We start from the raw sequence: 20,660 nt of genomic DNA on the forward strand, positions 1-20,660 counted from the left end.
AGTTTATTTTCTGTAATATAAAAACAAATGAAACAGGAATGCAGATATGTCTGTTTACCTATCAGAACTTCGGGCAACCACATGAGGTAAATATCATCTTTATTATGGATACCTCACTTCTCCCACCATGGGGTTTAGCTTCAAGACACTGACAAAGTATTTTGTTCCACATCTTCTAATTCTACCTTTTGGCTTTTGCTGTGTTCCTATTGATTAACCTCTATTCTCCTTTCTGTCTTTCTGCCATCTCAAGGGCCCCTCCTAACGCAGACAAAGATTAAGCAGATGACTTCATCACCAAGGAACATCACTCCCCCAGCTTCTAGTACATACAGACTTTACAACTGAAACAAGGAATTAATACTTGTAAATTTCTCCTCTGCTATGTCCCCAAAGTACTAGATCTCCCAATTGTCACATGACATTTTCTCTTTCTTTCAAAAATCAGTACGTGTCTTGAATGGAAATTGTTCTTTGGTAGGCTGCTGAAACACAACGCATCTGGCTCATAGACACAGCAGCCTTCGTGGGTTTGTGTAATTCATTTTACCTCTTTTACATGCCTCACAACACAGGAATCCACCCCCAATAAACGCACAGAGAATCTTTCCCGTGTATTTATAATAGGTACATCTCTAAGGAAAAAGTTAAAAATCAGTTAACCGGCCAGTTAACAGCATCAGCATGTTCTCTACAATGCACTAAGCACTTTGAGGATGTTAACAACAACAAAAATGAGAATCTTGATGATTAAGTAAGAATTCTAATCTTTCATAATACTTAGAGAACAAGATGAGACGACAGGTGTCCTTGGGTGCACTTAAATTAAATACAATACAGAAGGACTTAGATAGAGTGCAGGTGCTTGTACAGAGATGCCAGGCTATAGGGGAGACAGGACTTGGACCAAGACTGATAGCTAAACTACATACTTACTTGCACATAACCAACTAATGGTCTTACCAAAAACAAAAAGTAAAATGATCAGATATTACAGTGTTGTGTGTTTAAGCTAGGTAAGTAGGAAAATACGTCACAGTAAAATCACATGAACCATCATTTTGAAATCACTACAGTGGGCACTTCTGATACACAGGTACAAAGTGGGAAGTTCCAGGAATTCTCAGAGTAAGTTTTGAGAATTTCCTTAAAGTTATGTCACATCTTGAGGTTTACTCCAGGAGAGGAGTAGGACTCTTTCCCATGAGAGACCTGTTTATTTTAGCTTGGACCCCACCTCTCAGTGGCTAGTTAGTTTATCAGGGGAGATTGTGATAGTGGGTAGGGTCTTTCATGTCTTTCTTTGTTTATACTTGTTAGCATATATTCTGTTTGGAGGCTTGGCCAACTCATCATTTTTGCCTAAGGGAACAAAGGTAAAGTTGATTCAAAGAAAAGAAAAAACACACACACATTTCTGCCTCTCCGTCTTTGCTTTGAGAATATGTCAATATTTCTTGGAAGTTTCCTGATGTTGAAACACAATAGGCAAAGTATAGGCAAATCTAGACTAGTGAATAAGGTCAGCTAGTAATAACAGCATGACCTCATCATCCCAAAGCATGCCACAGACTTATGAGTAAGGCCCACATAGACCAGCTCTACAAAACCAAATTATCCACAAATTTGGGAGAAGTAGTTGGTATGTTTTAATCTGTTACGGTAAAGGGATGTCCGCTTTGTAATGCCCGTGTCACAACAGCCATCTACTGAATGTAACAATTAATGTCATGCCAACATCTACCATGCCTACTGTAGTTGCTGAGTATGAACATCCGTCTTCAAAGAGGATTGATAGGAGGATTACATAAGTTTTCACGTAGTAAACAATTCTTTTAGCTGGTGACTGTGGAAGGATCAGTTTCAGTTTTGCATTTCTCACAGATGGACACTCTTCCCTAAAAAACAAGGCTCTTCCCCAAATTCTGGAAGAAATGGACAATTTTTCCACTAAACATCTCACAAGTGAATAAAAGCTAAAGATAGACAATAGTGATGTCTTATACTTGTGCTTCCCACGTTTGTGATTACAGTGCCCATCATGTACTAAGAGCTCGGTTAATAGCACTTGTGGATATACTAAGTAATTGATGAAATTCACCCTAGGTCAACTACCACTGAAGTACCAATGAGGATGCAGAATTAGGCTTCCTTAAGATTTTATTTACTCATAAGACTTCTGTGACTTACAAGGTTCCTAACCATAAGAAGAGAAAGAATTTTCTCTGGGAAACTTACAGACTTTTGCACAGTCATGAACATTTGAGCTGAAAATAATTTTTACCAATACATAAGGAGAGAAAGATCATGCAGGCTGCATCAGGCTAAAACTGGATACACTTGAACCATAGCAATGACAACGATAAAAGATGATCTAAACTCGTAATGAGTAGCTCAGTCTGATGACACATATATTGAATAAAGTGTCTGAAGATAAAGCTGGAACTTAAGCTTGGGTCCTTATTTGCATAGTCACTTATGCCAGGATAAGACATCATTGATGGTAAATTACTGAGGAATTTCAATTTGGTTTGCACTTAAATGCTTAGAATTAGAACGAGATTATACTCAAGGAGAACTGCTGCTATGTGAATAGACATGAAGATGTTAGGCACTTGCAATGAGGAGGCTAGAAGCCAAGGCTCAAGAGAGATAGTGTGAACACATCAAAAAATGCTCTGTAGGTATTCCAGAAATAAAATTTACAGTTACAGTTCATGGTTATTGCTTACTTATGGTTAAGCTGTCTTTTCCCTTCCACTCTCAATATAAAGATAATCTTAATTAATTCCATGAATGGAATGAATGCGTAGGAGCCTGTGATATTACTGAGCTTTGAGAAAGTTCTTAGCAACATTATAGAAGCAATTATTCAAATTCAACATGCCTGAGAAACCATGATATTTTATAGCCCTTCAAAACAAAAGATTCAGATTTCTGTTCCATTCAGTGAAGAGCTATAAGAATTTCATGTGCAGGAAAGAAGAAGAGGAGGAGGAGGAGGAAGAGGAGGAGGAGAAGAAGAAAAGAAGAAGAAGAAGAAGAAGAAGAAGAAGAAGAAGAAGAAGAAGAAGAAAGCAATGAATTATTTTATGTTCAGAAAAATGAAATAAATAATCAGCAGCAAATAAGCACAATAAGTCAGCTACTCAACGAAGGTGATGGAGCATCTAGTATAAAGCACTTCATAAAACAGGGCACCTAGTACTAAGCACCTCATACACAGGTTCCTACTAGTAAAACACACACAGTTCTTCCATTTTAAAGATAAACAGAATCATATCCTAGAAGAATGAATAAATACTAATATGCCAAAAGTACTTTCTAAACACACATTTTCCAATATAGATAGTAGATGTTGAATTTTTTAAGCAAAGTTTTTTTTTATTGCACTTACTATGCCCCACCCCGTGTATGTGTGTGTGTGTGTGTGTGTGTGTGTGTGTGTGTGTGTGTGTGTGTGTGCATGCATATTCCAGGGATCATGGTGAAGTTATCAGACTTGGCAGAAAGCACATTTCCCACTGAGCCATCTCAGCACCCAAATCTGTAAATTTTTTAAACAAAATCAATTCATCTTCTTAAAGTCCCAAAAGTTTTAAGCTTTTACATTAAAAGCAGTGTTTCTAAAACCACTGCTCCATGTTAAACATTTATTTTACAAAGCTGTCAGTAATCCCCTAGAGCTGTCAAGAAGTGCTATAAATAGATATAAAGGGGAAAGCTTGGGGTTTAAAAGAATTCATTTCAGAAAAAAGCCCAAATAAGTAAAAATAAATAAATAAATAAATAAACAATTAAGAAAAATGCAAGAAAGGAACAGTTGGTGTTGTGGGTGTAAAGTCATCAAAACTAAAGGGAAAGACTCACTGCCTTTTCTTTCTTTCTTTCTTTCTTTCTTTTTTTTTTTTTTTAACCATATCTAATAGTTAAAATTCAGGGAAAAGGTTAAAAGTCTCTTGCAACTAAATTCTACCTGGGCATATAGGACAGATATAATACAATTTATTTTCTTGAGGCAAATATCTTTGATTTCATGTAAAGAAACCCATCTTGTCTAATCCCAGTCAATAAAGGCCCTGGGGATAAATATAAGAAAGAAGTTTTTCAGACCATGTCTTATTTACTACTTTGTATTAAATCAAAGGATAAAATTAATTATTCTGTTTTTCAAAGACTTCTTTCTTGAACTTCAGACATATATATACAACTGTCTCCTTAACGTTATGCTATATTGTTTTTTCTTTAAAAGATTTATTTATTATTATAAATAGTGTTCTGCCTGCATATACACATGCAGGCCAGAAGAGGGCATCAGATCACATTATAGATGGTTGTGAGTCACCATGAGGTTGCTGGGAATTAGCATACCTATGTACAAATGAAACTAAACTGAGTATTCCGGATCGTTTTCCTGACCTACTGCTCATTCTCTGCATATTGTCCAGTTGTGGATCTCTTTGTTAGTTACTGTATACTGCAGGAAGAAGCCTCTGTGATGAAGACTGATGCTTTTATCTGGCTGTAACAGATTTGTCATTAAGAGTCATGTTTCTATAACCCTTTAGCTAAATAAGAATACTAGGTTTTCCCCTAGGCCAATGACCTATTAAGCTCAGGTTTGGGTTATTTTAGCAGTTTCAGATAGGGGTTGCATCTCATTGAGTGAAGCTAAAATCCAATCAGAAAGTGGCTATATACTCCCATAACATGTATGCCATGAGTGCACCAGCTTATCCTGCAGGGATGATGTTATCGTAGGATGCACAGTTTGAAGGTGGATGATACTGATGATTACTTTTCTCCTCCAGCAGTGTGCAGAGACCTTCCAGCACCATGAGTGCTAGTCAGCAAAACTAAAGCTTTTAGTTGAGCAACAGCTTAATTTCTCTATGTTCAACAGCATATGTAAATGTCTCTTTAGCAATTAAACATGAATACCAGGTAATGGAGGCTAACCAACAGCCCAGCTGTAGCCTATAATGTTTGGGAGGCAGGTCTATGGTCAGTGATTGAACAGGATGTAACCCATTCCTGGAACTTGAGGTTTCACTTAGTGGCATTAGATGTATAGTTGAGGCATTGTATCCCCAGTTATATGGCAAGTCCATTTAAAGAACTTTCATATATATATCATATAGATTATTCAACAGTAGTGTGTTTTCTTATACCTTTTCTAAAGGCCTTCAGTATTACTTGTTCTTTCTCATATTCCATTTTTTACCGTGTCCTTCCATTCCTCTCCTCATTTAATCCTCTTATTATAGTTTCCAATTAAGCTTTTTTACTTTAAATCCCATTTCCCAGTACATGGAAGAAGCTTTCTTCCCCACTGCCTCCTTATAAGCTACCTAACCTCTGTTGTTATTTGGATAGGAAACACAAATATCTAAAGCTTAACAGCTATGTCTTAGTTACTTTACTCTGGTTGATTGTTTTCAATTCCATCCATTTACCTGAATAACAATATATTCTGTAAATATACCACATATTCATTCCATAAACAGTTGATTAACAGCTAACCTGTTTCCTTTTTATGGCTATTATAAATGTAGAGTAAAATACATGGATGAGCATCCAACTTCACAGTAAGATGTAGGGTCTTTTGGGTATATGTCCAAGAGTGGTACAGCTGGATATTGTGGTAGGTCAATTTTCAGGTTATGGGGAACATTCTAAATTATTTTCTTAGCATCTGTACCAGTTTGCAGTCCTACCAGCAGTGAGTGAGTGTTATCCTTACTTTGAATCTCACCAGCATGTGCTATCACTTGTTATATAGGCACAAGAAAATGGAAATTTCTTCCAGGCTCATACATCAGCAGGATTACTATAGTGAAAATGGCCATCCTGCCTGGAGCAACCTACAGATTAGGTGTCATACCCATCAAAATTTCAACACAATTCTTTTTAGAAATTGAAAAACAATCTTCAACTTCATATAGAAACATGAAAGTCCCATGATAACAAAAACAATCCCAAATAGTAAAAAAGATGCTGGGGGTATGACCATCCCAGATTTCAAGTTGAGTAAATGAGGCCACAGTAATAAAAGCAGCATTATACTGAAATAAAAACATACACAGTGATCAGTGGAACAGAACTGAAGACCGGGCATAAATCCACACACCTGTGGACACCTGATTTTTGACAAGTAAGAAAAAGCACATATTGAAGAAAAGATAATATCTTAAGCAAGTGGTGCTGGTTGAACTGGATGTCTGCATGTAGACGAATACAATATATATATATATATATATATATATATATATATATATATATATATATATATATATATATATATATATCTCACCCTGCATGAGTCTCAACTCTAAATGGATCAAGGACTTCAACCTACACCTAATCCTTTTGAAAACAAACTAAGAAATAGGCTTGAACTCAGTGGCACCGGAAAGATTTTTCTGAACAGAACTTCCACTGATAGCACACACACTAAGATCAACAATTAACAAATGGAACCCTGTGAAGTCTAAGAGCGTCTGTGTGGCAAAGCACACCATGACTTAGGCAAAGCATCAGCTTACAGAATGGGAAAAGATCTTTCCTAATTATACATCTTAGAGAGGGTTAGTATCTAAAGTACATGAAGAACTAAAACTGAGCGCGCGCACACACACACACACACAGAGTAAGAAAATAAATCACTGAATTAAAAATGGGGTAAAAAACTAAGCAGAGTGCTCTCAAAAGATAAAACACAAATAGCTGAGAAACAATTTTGAAATGTTCAACATCCTTAAGCATCAGGAAAATGCAAATTAAAACTTTTCTAAGACTTCATTTCACTTCAGTAGGAATGGCCAAGGTTGGCCAATACCCTCCCCTATCCCATATTTTCACAAAAGTGTTCGAAATACAAATTCATGTCCTCACACTTGCACAGATAACACTTTCCTCATTAAGCCATTTTCCCACACCCGTTACCAATGCTTTGATTTTGTCCTAGTCTAGTCTCTTATATTATATTACACTGTTCTGTTTATTCCCTTTGACTCAAAGCTGCACTCTCAGATTTTAGCATGTTAGAACAGCTATTCTCTTGTTTGCTCAAAGGGCACGGAATTTTAATTACACAGGAGAAAAAGTTCAAGAGCTCTATTGTCTAATACAATTACTATAGTTGATAATATATGTTGTTTTGAAAAACTGCTAAATAATAGGTTTTAATTATTTTCATCCATAAAATTTTGGAAGTATGAAAGGTTGTTTTCACTCACTTTTAACACTCCCAAGACAAAGGGGAAGCTGGCTCCAAGTGGGAGGACAACACAGAGGTTCACCTCTCTCCTTTCTGAATAGTATCTGAAGCCATGGAAAATTCCAGAACTTGTCCTCTGACTACTCTGAGAATAGAATGCTTTATTCATGAGGTTTGGGATTTTTGTCCATCAGGAAAAGATGGAATTACCCACATGGTTTGTATCTTGTTATTGATCCCGTATATTTCTTTATTTCATGCAATTTCATTATTTTTTTCTTCCATTATATCCATACTTTTTATAGTCAGGCAAAGAAAGCCAGTAGCCACTTCAGAAAAACATCACACTGCCATAACAAATGTAGAGGAATGGAACTGTCCAAAGCATGGAAGGAAAAATAGGACACACTCTAAGTAATAACCCCCAAACCAATAGTAAATGGATTAGATGTGGTTTCCATAAAGAAAGTTTCTCAGCTAACAAAAGGCATGTCTTGCCTCCTAGAACTTTCTGTGTACACCAAGCAAGGCAATGTTTCAATTCTAAGGATGCAAAGCTGGAAGTATGAAACACAGTGGCCTCTCCATTTGTTAACTTCTGCAAAGCACAAGCAGGTAAAAAACAATCATATTAATTATGGTGCTATATAAAGGCTTTGAAACCATGCTATTTGAAAGAGAAGAATGCATTCAACTCCACTTGTAGTGGTCAAGAAGACTCAAAAGAAGAAGCAGCAAAAATGAGATTTTTTTAAGAGCCAGTGAACTTTGCATAGATATGGAAAGGAAACCCATTAAATTAGTACAATGAAAGGCCATTTCCCACTGGTAAAGGAACTTGAGATAACAAAAAGAAGTTAAGTGTTTTACAGCAATGAGGATGTGTAGAAGGAAATTGGTATGGGAAAAATACTGAGTCATATTTGAGACCCAGTTTAGCTTAGAAACTATGAAATTTACTGTGGCAACAACCATCAGTTGGGAACTTTTTCCATTAAGAATAGGGAGGTATGACTTAAAGAGTTGCGTCGGTGGTGAAGAGCACCTGTGGCTCTTGCAGAGGACCAGAATTTGATTTTCAGCACCCACATAGTGCCTCACAACCATCTCAGACTCCAGTCTAGGAGATCCAGCACCCTCTCCTGGCCTCTGTAGGCACAAGGCATGCACATGCTGTCTATATGTACATTCAGGCAACACACTCATACACACAAAATAATGAAATAAATACTCTCAAAAATCTGAAAGGTGGGAAGAAACACTTAAATATATAAGCTATATTTATTAAAATGTATGCTGATCAGTGGTTAAGAGTGCTTGCTGTTCTACCAGAGGACAAGAGCTTAGTTCTGAACACATATATCGGGCAGCTCTGGTACCATATCAGCACTCACCCACAAGTACAAACACACACACACACACACACACACACACACCTTCAAAAAATTTAAAAAGAAGGTTTTGATATACTTCTTTGAAGATTGGTAAAGACAGACCCATATATAGTAGTATGAAATTCTCTCCTCAAAGAAGTACCATGATCCCATGATAAAAATTTATGGGAGACTTTGGTCCACAGAAGTGAATTAGTTGCTGTTTTTATTGGTAGTAGTAGCAGAAGATATGAAAAGCAAAAGATGTTTTTCCAACAGAGTTGGCTCATTCTAGAAAACCCCACCACTCATGCACTGTGGGAAAACCTCACAGCAACAGATGGTTGTGTGTAAGTTCAGCCAGAGATATCCAAACATAAAGTTCAAGGGCCTCCATGCTGATGAAATTAAAGATTACACCATTCCCCACCTTTCACTCAAACATGTGATGGTCTTGCTCTCAAGGCTAAACGTCTCTCTGTACTACTTATCTGTGTCTGTCCAAGGACACTGGAAATTTTAGGCTGATGACTAAAACTTTCCCACAAATATTAATTTACCCCATGCCACAACTCATTTAAAATACGAAAGTACATCCCTTCGTATTGCACAGGTTTGCTGAGGTTAAAATTGAAATACAAAGATCTGTCTGTATGTGCTTTAGGTGCATATTTGATGAGTCTGGGCATATGCAAGCATCCATTAACATCATAAATGTAGCTGGGATAGAAACCATTCTCAAATGTTTCCTTTTGCCCACTTTGTTACTCTCAATGTGATTGTTATACTAGTATTTTACATGAGTTCAATCTTCATAGCAGATGGTGAAAGGCACAGTATCATATTTCCATTTTAGGCATCATGCTATATGGCACAGAGGGTATTCTCTAGCCTAGCAGAACTGTTATGAATGATAAAAAAAAAAAAAAAAAAAAAAAAAAAAAAAAAAAACTCCTCCTTTGCCCCAAACTTCCGCTATGACATTCTCTGCTCCCATGCATTTAATTGCTTCAGAAACCTCATATAAAGTAGACCACACACTATTAGTCACTCTGTGTCTGGTTTATTTCATTTAGTGTGATGTATCCCATGTTTGTCTGCCTTTTCACAAATAGTATGCCATGACTGCTTCCTGTTCAGGACTATGTAATAAGCCACTGCATGGGCACGCACCATTTTATTTATCCATTCTACTTATCTTACCTATCTACTTATCTTACCTATTTGAATAGTGCTACAATATCCCAGGATTCATATAGGCATTTGAAATCCTGATTTTAGCTCTTTGGAATATAAACACCCAAAGTGGGATTGCTTAGAAAGAAAAAAAAAAAAAAGAATTCTACCTCACTTTCCACAGCTGCTCCCTGTTTTACCCTCCTCAGAAGAACAAGGCTTCCCGCTCCCTAAACCAACCCTAACAAGTGTGAGTCATCCCTGCCATTTTTATTTTATCTCACTGAAAACAAATTATTTTCAACAACCATCCTACAACCGACATTTACATCTCTTACTTGGAGAAGAAAAATGGGTGTTCAGGTGCCTGTTTTAATGACTTTGTTGTCAGATTTATTTATTTTGTTGTTTTCATTTCATTATTCTGTGATATCAACTATTTTCATGTTTGAGATATTAACCCTTTATCAGCAAATCTCGTCTACAGTTTCATAATTGACGATAGGATTTTGTTTGCTTGTTTTTATTGACAGGGTCTGACTATATAGCTCTGGCTGTCTTGGAACTCATTATGTAAAATAGACTGGCCTTGAACTCACAAAGATTTGTCTGCGTCTGCTTCCTGAGTACTGAGATTTATGGCATGGGACACTTTGTCCTGATTTGGTTGCTGTTTTATGTTCAAGTATCTTCCTAGTGTGAAACTTTGTGGTCTGACAGAGATTTGCTGATGCCGTGTTGGCTGTGCTTTGGTTCCATAGTCCAAGTGAATGCTAATATTTTCTCCTATGTTGTCTTATAATACATTAAACCCCTCAATCCAAAGCGACTTGATTTTTGCATGTAGTATACAGAGGTGACCAACTTATTTCTTTCCACATTTGATCATTCAGTTTATCCAGTATCAACCCTTGAAAACATAAGCTTTTCCTTACTTTGTATCCTTAGATCCTTTGTGAAAGGTGAGTTAACTGCGACACCTGGGCTTATTTCTAGGCTCTTTATGTTTTTCCATTGCTCTGTGTGTCTGGTTTTTTTTTTTATGCCAAATAACTATTATGAATCACTATTATAATATTACTACTGTGAATACTTTTGAGAGTTGTTCTTGTTTCCCCTAATCTTGCGCTGATGTCTTTTGTGGTTCCATACTAATTTTAGGACTAATTCCTGTAACAAAATATGCATTTGGTATTTTGAAGGTGTTAGCTATGTATCACTTTGTGTGGACAAACCTTTTTAAAATATCAATTTTTATGAACCATGAGTATAGGAATCTTCCAATTTACTTATGTCTTCAATTTTCTTTATTAATGATCTCTAGCTTTTAATAAACAGAAAATTTCATTTCCTTGGTTAAGTTTATTGCTAAATATTGTGTTCTTTTGATGCTACTATAAATGAGATTATTTTCATGTTTCTTTTCAGAATATCACTTACTTATATACAGAAAAGCATCTGTCTTTTTAAATGTTTTTCATTGCTATTTTAATTTTTTTCTGGAAGAAGACAGAAGAGGGAGTTGGATACCTTGGAACCAAAGTTATGAACAACTGTGAAATACCATGTGGATGCAGGGGATCTGACCTGGGTCCTCTGAAAGAGCAGCTAGCTCTCTTAACATCTAAGTTATCTCTCCATCACCTATAGATGATGTTTTCACGTTAATTTTGATGTTATTCTTTTTATTCATGTGTGTTCATGTACGTGCACATCTCTCTCTCTCTCTCTCTCTCTCTCTCTCTCTCTCTCTCTCTCTCTCTCTCTCTGTGTGTGTGTGTGTGTGTGTGTGTGTGTGTGTGTGTGTGTGTGTGTGTGTGTGTCTGTCTGTCTGTCTGTGTGAGTTTAATGCACGTACGTTTTCTGGTGCCTGAAGAGTCCATAGAAGGCACTGGATTTCCGAACTCTGTTCTTCATGATTATGTACAAGTACACCTGAATACTAAGAAGCCTTCCTGTAGTCCCAGTGTTGATTTTTAAAAATTTCTACACCTTCACTGAATTTATTAGTTTTAATATATTTTTAATTTTTTATTTTTGAAGTTATAATTACAAAATATCTTCCTTCACTTTTCTCCCTCCAAACCTCCTATATACTCCTTCTTACTCTTTTTTAAATTTGTGGCCTTTTTCATTAATTCTTATTGCATGAATATATGTATATACACATATATTCCTAAATATACCTGCCAAATCTGTATAGTGTTACTTCTACATATGTTTTCAGGGATGACCATTTGGCATTGCATAACAAATCGCTGTTGTCTTCCCTGGGGAAGACTGTTTCACTCTCTCTCAGCTTTCCTTAGTTGCCTGCAGTTCTTTGTGTAGGGTTGAGACCTCAGGGACTTTTCATTATGCACTTTGCTATATCTATTGGTATCATTCATGTTCAGCTCATGTTTAGGAAGCCAAGTTAGTGGGATGTTAAATTATGCCTGTTGATATTTAATTTCTACCCCTAAATGATGGCAGTAAATTTTTATTTATTTATTTATTTATTTGTTTTTGCCTTCTGTTATGTCTTAGTACTTTTTCTTGATTGTGGGAAAGATTAAGCTTTGTCACAGGTGGAAGCAGTCTTGGTGGGCTTTACCTTTGGGGCACCCCATGAATACCTTGTGACAGACTGAGTGGAGCCATCCTGGGCCTAGAATTCAGGAAGCAGACCTGGGAACCCAACTGGGCTATTGTTTTTCTAATTGACCCTCAACGGGAGAAGGAGACCACCCTTCCCATGTGACTCAGGCAGGTGGGGAGGAGAGAACAACAAGTTCAGTCCAGGCTTGAGCGCGTGTGGAGCAGTGAACAGGCCGGACCAACACGCAGGCCAGAGAGACACCTAAGGACCCATCCTATGGAACGGATACCGGAAGGTTCATTCTTTTGTCCCTTTAACCTTTTTTCTTTCTTGTGTAAGCTAGTTGGGTTGTATAATAAAGTTTAATTGTTAAGAAACAGAGCCAAAATCTGGTGCCCAACGAAGGGCCCGATGGATTCCACAGTCCCTAATGGTATGAGGGATGATTCAGTATTCGAAGGTATAGAAATGCTGTTTCAGGGTATCAGCAAAGTTGCAACGGGTGTTGCAAAACTCTTTCCTGCATTATACTTAGAGGGAATTCTCTGTTTTTTCATTGTCCTTTTATTACAATATTTCATGCTTAGAAGGATGAGAAGAAAGGCTAATGACATAGAAAAGCCAGAAGGGTCAGTAAGTTCTATCCTTTTGGAAAAGATTACAGATTTGACTGGACAGATGAAAAGGCTGAGGAAAGAAAATGAAGGGATGGGAAAGCGGATAGAATTTTTGGTAATTGGTAGTGATGAAGGACAGAAAATAGAGAGACCAGAAAGCCAGACAAAACCAAAAGAGTCAATTAGCTCTAGCCTTCTGGAAAGATTTACTGACTTGACTGAACAAATGAGCAAAATGCAAAAAAAAAAAAAAAAAACAAAAACAAAAACCTGAAAGGGCTGGAAAAGCAGGAGGCACCTTTGGTTAAAAAGGGTGGAAAAGGTAAAAAACCAGAGGCAAAGGAAGCCAGACAGACCAAAAGGTCTTTGGAAGTAAATGTCCCAGTGGAAGACACCTCTATAGTCGCCCAGATACCTTCAGCTTTTCCAGTCACTGTAAGACATGTGCCCAAGCAAAATGGTGCTGAGGATTATGACAAAATGGCCTGGCATCATGTAGACATGATAGATTTAAAACATTTTAAGGAATCTATTGTCAAACATGATATGCACTCTACCTTCATTAAACAAATGTTAAATAGCTGGGCCACTAAGAATAGACTTGTTCCCCAAGATTGAAAAAATTTAGTTTCAGCGGTATTGGAAGCAGCACAACAGTTACAGTGGTTCTCATGGTGGCGAACAGAGGCTATAAAAATAGAACAAAAAAATACGTCACAGGAAATAAATATTAATAGAGATCAATTGCTTGGTGAAGGACAATATACTAACATTAGAGAACAAATTCAAGCTGAAGATAGAGTGATTGAACAATGTCATAAAGCAGCCTTGAGAGCTTGGGAGCTGGTAAAAAAAAAACCTGAAAAAAAACAACTATTCCATTTACTAAAGTGTTCCAAGGACCTCTGGAGCCCTTTACAAAATTTTACAGAGATTAGGATCTGCTGTGGATAAGGTGATGCCAGATTCTGACAACAAACAGGCATTAAAACTTATCATGGCTTATGAGAATACAAATACTAAATGTAAGAGGGTGCTTAGACCATTAAAGGAAAGGGGTGCTCCACTAGATGACTGGGTAAAGGAGACAGTTAATATCAACTCTCAGGAGTATCAAAATAATATTGTGGGACAAGCTTTAGCCAGAGAGCCCAGATATCATAATACTTGGTGCTTCAATTGCGGTAAAATTGGTCATGTACAAAAAAACTGTAGAGATAAAAGGCGCAATAACCCAGGAAAAAATGTAACTCGTAAGAGAGAACAAAGAGGTTCTGGTTATGATGGTAATGAGATACTAAGACTCCCAGAGTACTGTAGTCACTGTGAAAAAGGGAAACATTAGTCTCGGGATTGTCAGTCTAAGAGAGATGTGCAAGGCAATATCTTGCCGATGGAAAACGGCAAGAGGGGGCCATCGGCTCGGGCCCCCGTAAACAATGCTAGCCGAATTCCTTTGGCCAGTCAGGAAGTGGCAAACCCACAAAAAAACGAGAACTAAGTGTTAGTGATCTAATGCATGCTACTGAAAGCAGTGCAGCCTTGGATCTGGCTTCAAATATGTCTCTTACCCTATCTCCCCAGGTTGAATGTTACAAATTAAATACTGGTGTTTTCGAACCTTTGCCTTCAGACACAGTAAAAATGGTTCTGAAAAGAACTGGGCTAACTTCTCATGGTTTTATTGTACATCCCGGTATTAGAGATAGAGATTCTAAAGAAAAAATAAAAATCATGACATGTGTATAGAAAGAGATAAAAATTGATGCCGGGGATAAAATTGCTCAACTCCTACTGTTTCCTTACATTAAGGACAAAGCCGCTCTAGTAAAAAGGACTGGTGCATTCAAAAGCACAGGGACACATGTGTTCTTACAAACAGTAATTAATGATCAGAAACCTAAGTTAATTATACAATTAAATGGTGTTAAAATAAAAGGCTTGGTAGGCAGTGGAGCCGATGTCTCCACCATTTGCCAAAAGTCTTGAAACCAAAATTGGCCACTTAAAAAGGTTTATACAAAGATTGTAAAAATTGATAAACTATCTCAAATAAAACAAAGTGTACAGTAACTTAAGTGTGTAAACCCAAACAAACAGATAGGGAGGCTGAAACCCTATGTGGCTGACATTCCCATAAATCTATGGGAAAGAGGCTTCTTACAACAATGGGGTACTCAGATTACTATTCCTACAAATACCGAGATAAACAAGGTTATAACTATGAGTAAATTGGCATGCGCTGCTGGGGAAGAGATTCATGTAAGTGATCAGGGGCGACCACAAACTATGCCCATTGTCCAACCTCAAAACTCTTCAGGTTTAGAGTGTCAAAGTTTATAAGAGGGGCCACTGCTGAGATACCAACCGCCTTGCCCCTAAAATAGATTTCAAACAGACCTATATGACAGGAGCAGTGGCCCTTAACAAAAAAAAAATGTTACAGGAGCTTCATGGTTTAGTAAAAGAACCGCTAGAGGCTCAACACATCAAAGAATCTTCCAGTCCCTAGAATTCCCCTGTGTTTGTGGTTAAAAAAAAAAAAAAAAAAAAAAAAAAAAAAAAAAATCAGGTGGATGGAAAATAATAATGGATTTGAGGGCCATAAACAAGGTGATTCAACCCATGGGTTCGCTTCAACCTGGAATTCCTTTGCCTTTCTTGCTACCTAGGTCTTGACATATAATTACAATTGATTTAAAAGATTGTTTTTTTTTTTTTTCACCATACTTCTACATGAGAAAGACAGGAAAAGGTTTGCTTTCTCAGTACCTACTCTAAACTGTAATTCTCCAATAAAGAAATATCATTAGAAGGTACTTCCACAGAGAATGTTAAATAGCCCAACTTTATGCCAGTATTTTGTGCAACAACCTTTAAAAATAATTTGTAAGCAGTAGCAGTTTCCTCAATCTATCATATACCATTACATGGATTGATACTCTGCTAGCTGATTCTGATCCTAGTGTTGTAGAAAAAATGTTTCAGGAAGCACAAAGAATTCTACCATGCTGGAGATTACAGATTGCTGTGAAAAAAATACAAAGAAGAGATTCAATTACCTATTTAGGCTATAAAATAACTAAACAAAAAATTCAACCACAAAAGGTACAGATCTGTAGAGATCAATTGCAAACTCTTAATGACTTTCAAAGATTATTGAGAGATATTAACTGGTTAAGGCCTACAATCAGGTTAGCTACCTATGAGTTAAGTAACTTGTTTCAAACATTACAAGGAGATTCAGATTTAAACAGTCCTAGGTGTCTAACCGCTGAGGCAAAAGAAGAGTTAATTCTGGTGGAGCAAAAACTTCAAAAGGCATATGTAGATAAAATTGATCCTGAACTTGGTTACATTCTGGTTATTTTGCCTTTGAAACATTCTCCTACTGGGCTTCCCATGCAAAGAGAAGACAAGATCATAAAATGGATATTCCTGGCAAATAAACAAAACAAAAAATTAAAAACATACATAGAGAAATTTTCTAAATTGATTACAAAGGAAAGAATAAGGTTGTGCCAACTGTCAGGGATGGACCCGGTGGAAATTGTAGTGCCTCTTACTGATTCTGACATTATGTCATTATGGGTAATTAATAAAGACTGACAAAGAGCTTGTAGTAACTATTTGGGAGACATTAACAATAGATACCCAAAAAGCAAACATATACAGTTTATAAAAAACAAACTAATTAGATCCCTTCAAGTATTATAAAGATGTCAACAATGTCAGGGGAACCCACCTTTTTCACTGATACAAATAAATCAGGTATGGCTGGTTATAAGTCTGAAAAAATGACCAAGGTGATTAAAAGCCCATTTACATCAGTTCAAAAATCAGAATTATATGTAATCCTTATGGTATTGTTAGATTTTACTGAATCTCTTAATATAATTACTGACTCTCAATATGCTAAAAGAGTTGTTTTACATATAAAAACGGCTGAATTTACTCCTGATAACACAGAATTGACTACCTTATTTATAGAACTGCAACAGGTCATCAAAAACAGAAATTATTGCTTGTATATTACTTGTATTCGATCTCATACAGGTTTACCAGGTCCATTGGCACAAAGAAATAAAGACAAATTATTGATAGGTAATGTATTCAAAGCCTCAAAATTTCATAAAAAACATCATGTCAATGGTAAGGGGTTAATTGACCCTCAAGGGGAGAAGGAGACTGCCCTTCCCATGTGACTCAGGCAGGTGGGGAGGAGAGAACAACAAGTTCAACTCGGGCTTGAGCACATGTAGAGCAGTGAACAAGCCGGACCAACACGCGGGCCAGAGAGACATCTAAGTACCCATCCTGTGGAACAGATACCGGAAGGTTCATTCTTTTGTCCCTTTAACCTTTTTTCCTTCTTGTGTAAGCTAGTTGGGTTGTATAATAAAGTTTAATTGTTAAGAAACAGAGCCAACACTTGATAGTTGGACACTTTGTATCCAACTATGGGAAAAACTGTCAACATGCTTTTGATGTTGTGCTGGTAAAGTGGGGTGGAGATTCTGTAGACAAATGATAAGGCTGTAAACTGATATATATTTCTTGTTCCCAACCCCTTGTCATGCACACAATGCTGGGGTGAAACAGGGAAAAGAATGACCTGAACTTGTGTTTTACATTTCTTCTGCACAGTGGGCTAGAGCTAGCTGTCATCTGGAGTCTTTTCTCACAGGTCAGGTTGGCTCAGAGAAAACCCTAAGGGCAGGCAGCCCTTAGCAAAGGAACAGAGTGTTCTGGTGTTTTTCAAAAATTGGTTTATCCTTCCCTTATTCTGCCATAAATGAGGAAGATGCTCTTACCAATTTTGATATCTCTAAAAACTTCAGAGAGGTGATTAGAAAGTGAAGATTGATTCAATCTACAAATTAATTTGTTTTAATAAAATATAATGTTGAGGTAATTTATTTGATTGTACATAAATCTTTTTCCAATCTGGAGTTTATTGCCCCACACATTTTCAGGAGACAGCACAGTATAAGTGTAGCCTGGAATTCAATTAAACTGAGGCCATATTGTTGAAGTCAAGCTTGATGCCAGTGACTGCTAACATGTGTGAGAATTAAATTTGAAAGAGGAAACATCAAAGAACAATTTAGACTGACACAGTCAGCAAGAGTAGACAGTATTTCTCAGGGGAGGTAGGTAGCACCTCACTCTCTGACTAACCCATGGCTGGATGCAAGACCCAGTAGCTCTATCAAATGAGAGATTACTGACTATGTGGTTTAATCAAGTGGTTTTCTTTATGCTTGTTTGCTTTGTTTTTGGCTCAGAGAAGAGAGAAGTGATTGTGTTCATTAGGATAGACTGGGAAAAGTAATTGCAGGGGAAAGGATGGGTCTTTTATCTGCCTTTGGCACCCACTGACTGCGGTCAAGTCAGCTGATCTTTCTTCTGCTATCTCAAGCAGTGGCACAAATGCATGCCTTCCTGTGACTACGAGCTCAGTGTTAGGGCCTTGGCGCTGTGGGGGAGAAATATTTTCTCCTCACTCTGTCTCTCTGTCTCCCCCCCCCCTCTGTCTCTTTCTCTGTCTGTCTCTCTCGCTCTGTCTCTCACTTAAGAATATTTTTATTTGTGTATTGCGTACTTATTAGAGATTTTGAATTTTGACAAATGTATGTTATGAAAAAACCACATGGACAATCAAAAATAATGTTTCTTTCATCCCACAAAATTCTCTTTATTCCTTCTCTCAGTTAAAACAGCCCAATACTTCACTCACACAACTGCCCCCCCCACACACACTACACACTATTCTAGAGCTTAGACCATCTTCTAATCTGCACTGTCACTCCAGATTCACTTTGGCACTTTCAGAGTTTGGTAAAACTGAATTGTATATATCTAGTCCCTTTTCATGGCTGTGTTTGCTTAGAAAAATGTTTTTGACATTCACTCATTGTGAGTGCTCCAGTAACTTGTGGCTTTTCATTCCCGAGTCATCAAATTCACCTTAGGAAATTATTTATTTATCAGTGTGATATAAGACTCTCCCTATGCCATTCTGAGGCTATTAGAAATAAAGCTGTCAAGAATATTTCCTAGATATATATTTGTGAAAACTAATTTTTATCTCTCCTTTATAAACAACTACAAGTGGAATTGCTATATCATATGCTATTTACTTAACTTTGCAAATAACTTCCAAACAATTTTCCAAAGTGGCCATTCCATCTCATAGTCTCAATGGTGACATGTGTGACTTACAGTAGTTTTATCTCATTGCCAACTCCTGACATGATCAACTTTTCTATTTAGTCATTCCGGTAGATCTGTAATGGTATGCCCTTGTAGTTTTAATTTTCATTATCTTAGTTACTATGAATAATGAGCACATTTTTGTATGCTTTAGTTATTTACACACCATATTTATTGCTTTGTTTTATTGTAAAGAAACTGTTAAAATTTGACCATTGGTAACTAGCTATTGTCTGCTCATTATTTTGGTTATAAATTAATATATTTTCTATAAAAGTCCTCTGTTGGATATGTGAATTGTGAATAATGTTCCCAATTATAAATAATATTGTCTCAAACTCTTCTAGATTATGATGTCCCTTCCTTCTTCTTATCTTTCCAGTATGAAATATCTCTAAATGGGCTTATACACTGACTTACTATGCTCAGTTTATCCAGTCATTTCTTATATCTTAATGCAAAGAATTCTAACACTTTGACAACTTTAATATATGGACTGAAGGCATACCAAGTAATTGATTAACTGGCTCTATTTTATGTTCATTTCATTAATATTGACATATGTATTTTGAAGAACGTACTACATGAAATACTGTAAGAAATAATAGAATTTTCCTGACTTTCAAATGTCATGAGACAATTGTATTCAAACTCCTTTAGACATATCAAATGCCCAAGATATGAACAATTTAATCAGAACCATTTTCTGATGCCTTATTACTAGGTTAACTAAGGGATATGAGTACACATTACCTTCTATTTGATCATATAAAATAGAAATGGGGCTCTAGGAATAATAACTTGTCCTTTGTTGCTCTCGGAACCTGCATTGGCATAACTTCAATTTTCTCATGGAGCTTAATTGACAACTTGATAGTGGACCATGCACTTATAATCTACTCACTATTATAGCAGACTTTACCAAAGTTTAACAACTTGAAATAGTAGTCAGTGTTTTTAGCATAGTCTCTTTGCCTGGGAATATAGATAAGTTTTAGTTGGGTTGCTTTTTTTTTTCAGTTAATCGACATGTCATGTGGGGCTGCAGTTCACTGAAGGGTTGGATGATATGGGAATCTCTGCTTTTAAACATCTCACTAACATGGTTAATAACTGGAAATCTGCTGTGAATGGACGACTTGAGCCCTTCTTATGGTGTTTCCTCATTGCTTTGCTGTTGCCTTCTCAAAAGTGAAAGCTCTGAAAAAATAATCTTACCCAAAGCCACATCACCATTAAAATCCCAGCCATAGAAAAAGCATGCGGACATATTTGTTGCTTGCACTTGGTTAAGAAAGTTACCAAAGGAAAGAGCCTTGGGCAGCTGGCAAGGAGAATTTTGTAATTCTGTAATTCTGTAATTTCTGTAATGAAAATGTCTGCTTGGAGTATTTATTGATTCAGTCTACAATCTGCCATAGTTCTACATTATAGAGTCACGAAACATTAAACATGCATCATGGACCAGACCTCAGCTT

Source organism: Acomys russatus, chromosome 27, assembly GCF_903995435.1.
Source record: "Acomys russatus chromosome 27, mAcoRus1.1, whole genome shotgun sequence".
In the NCBI taxonomy this organism is placed as follows: domain Eukaryota; kingdom Metazoa; phylum Chordata; class Mammalia; order Rodentia; family Muridae; genus Acomys; species Acomys russatus.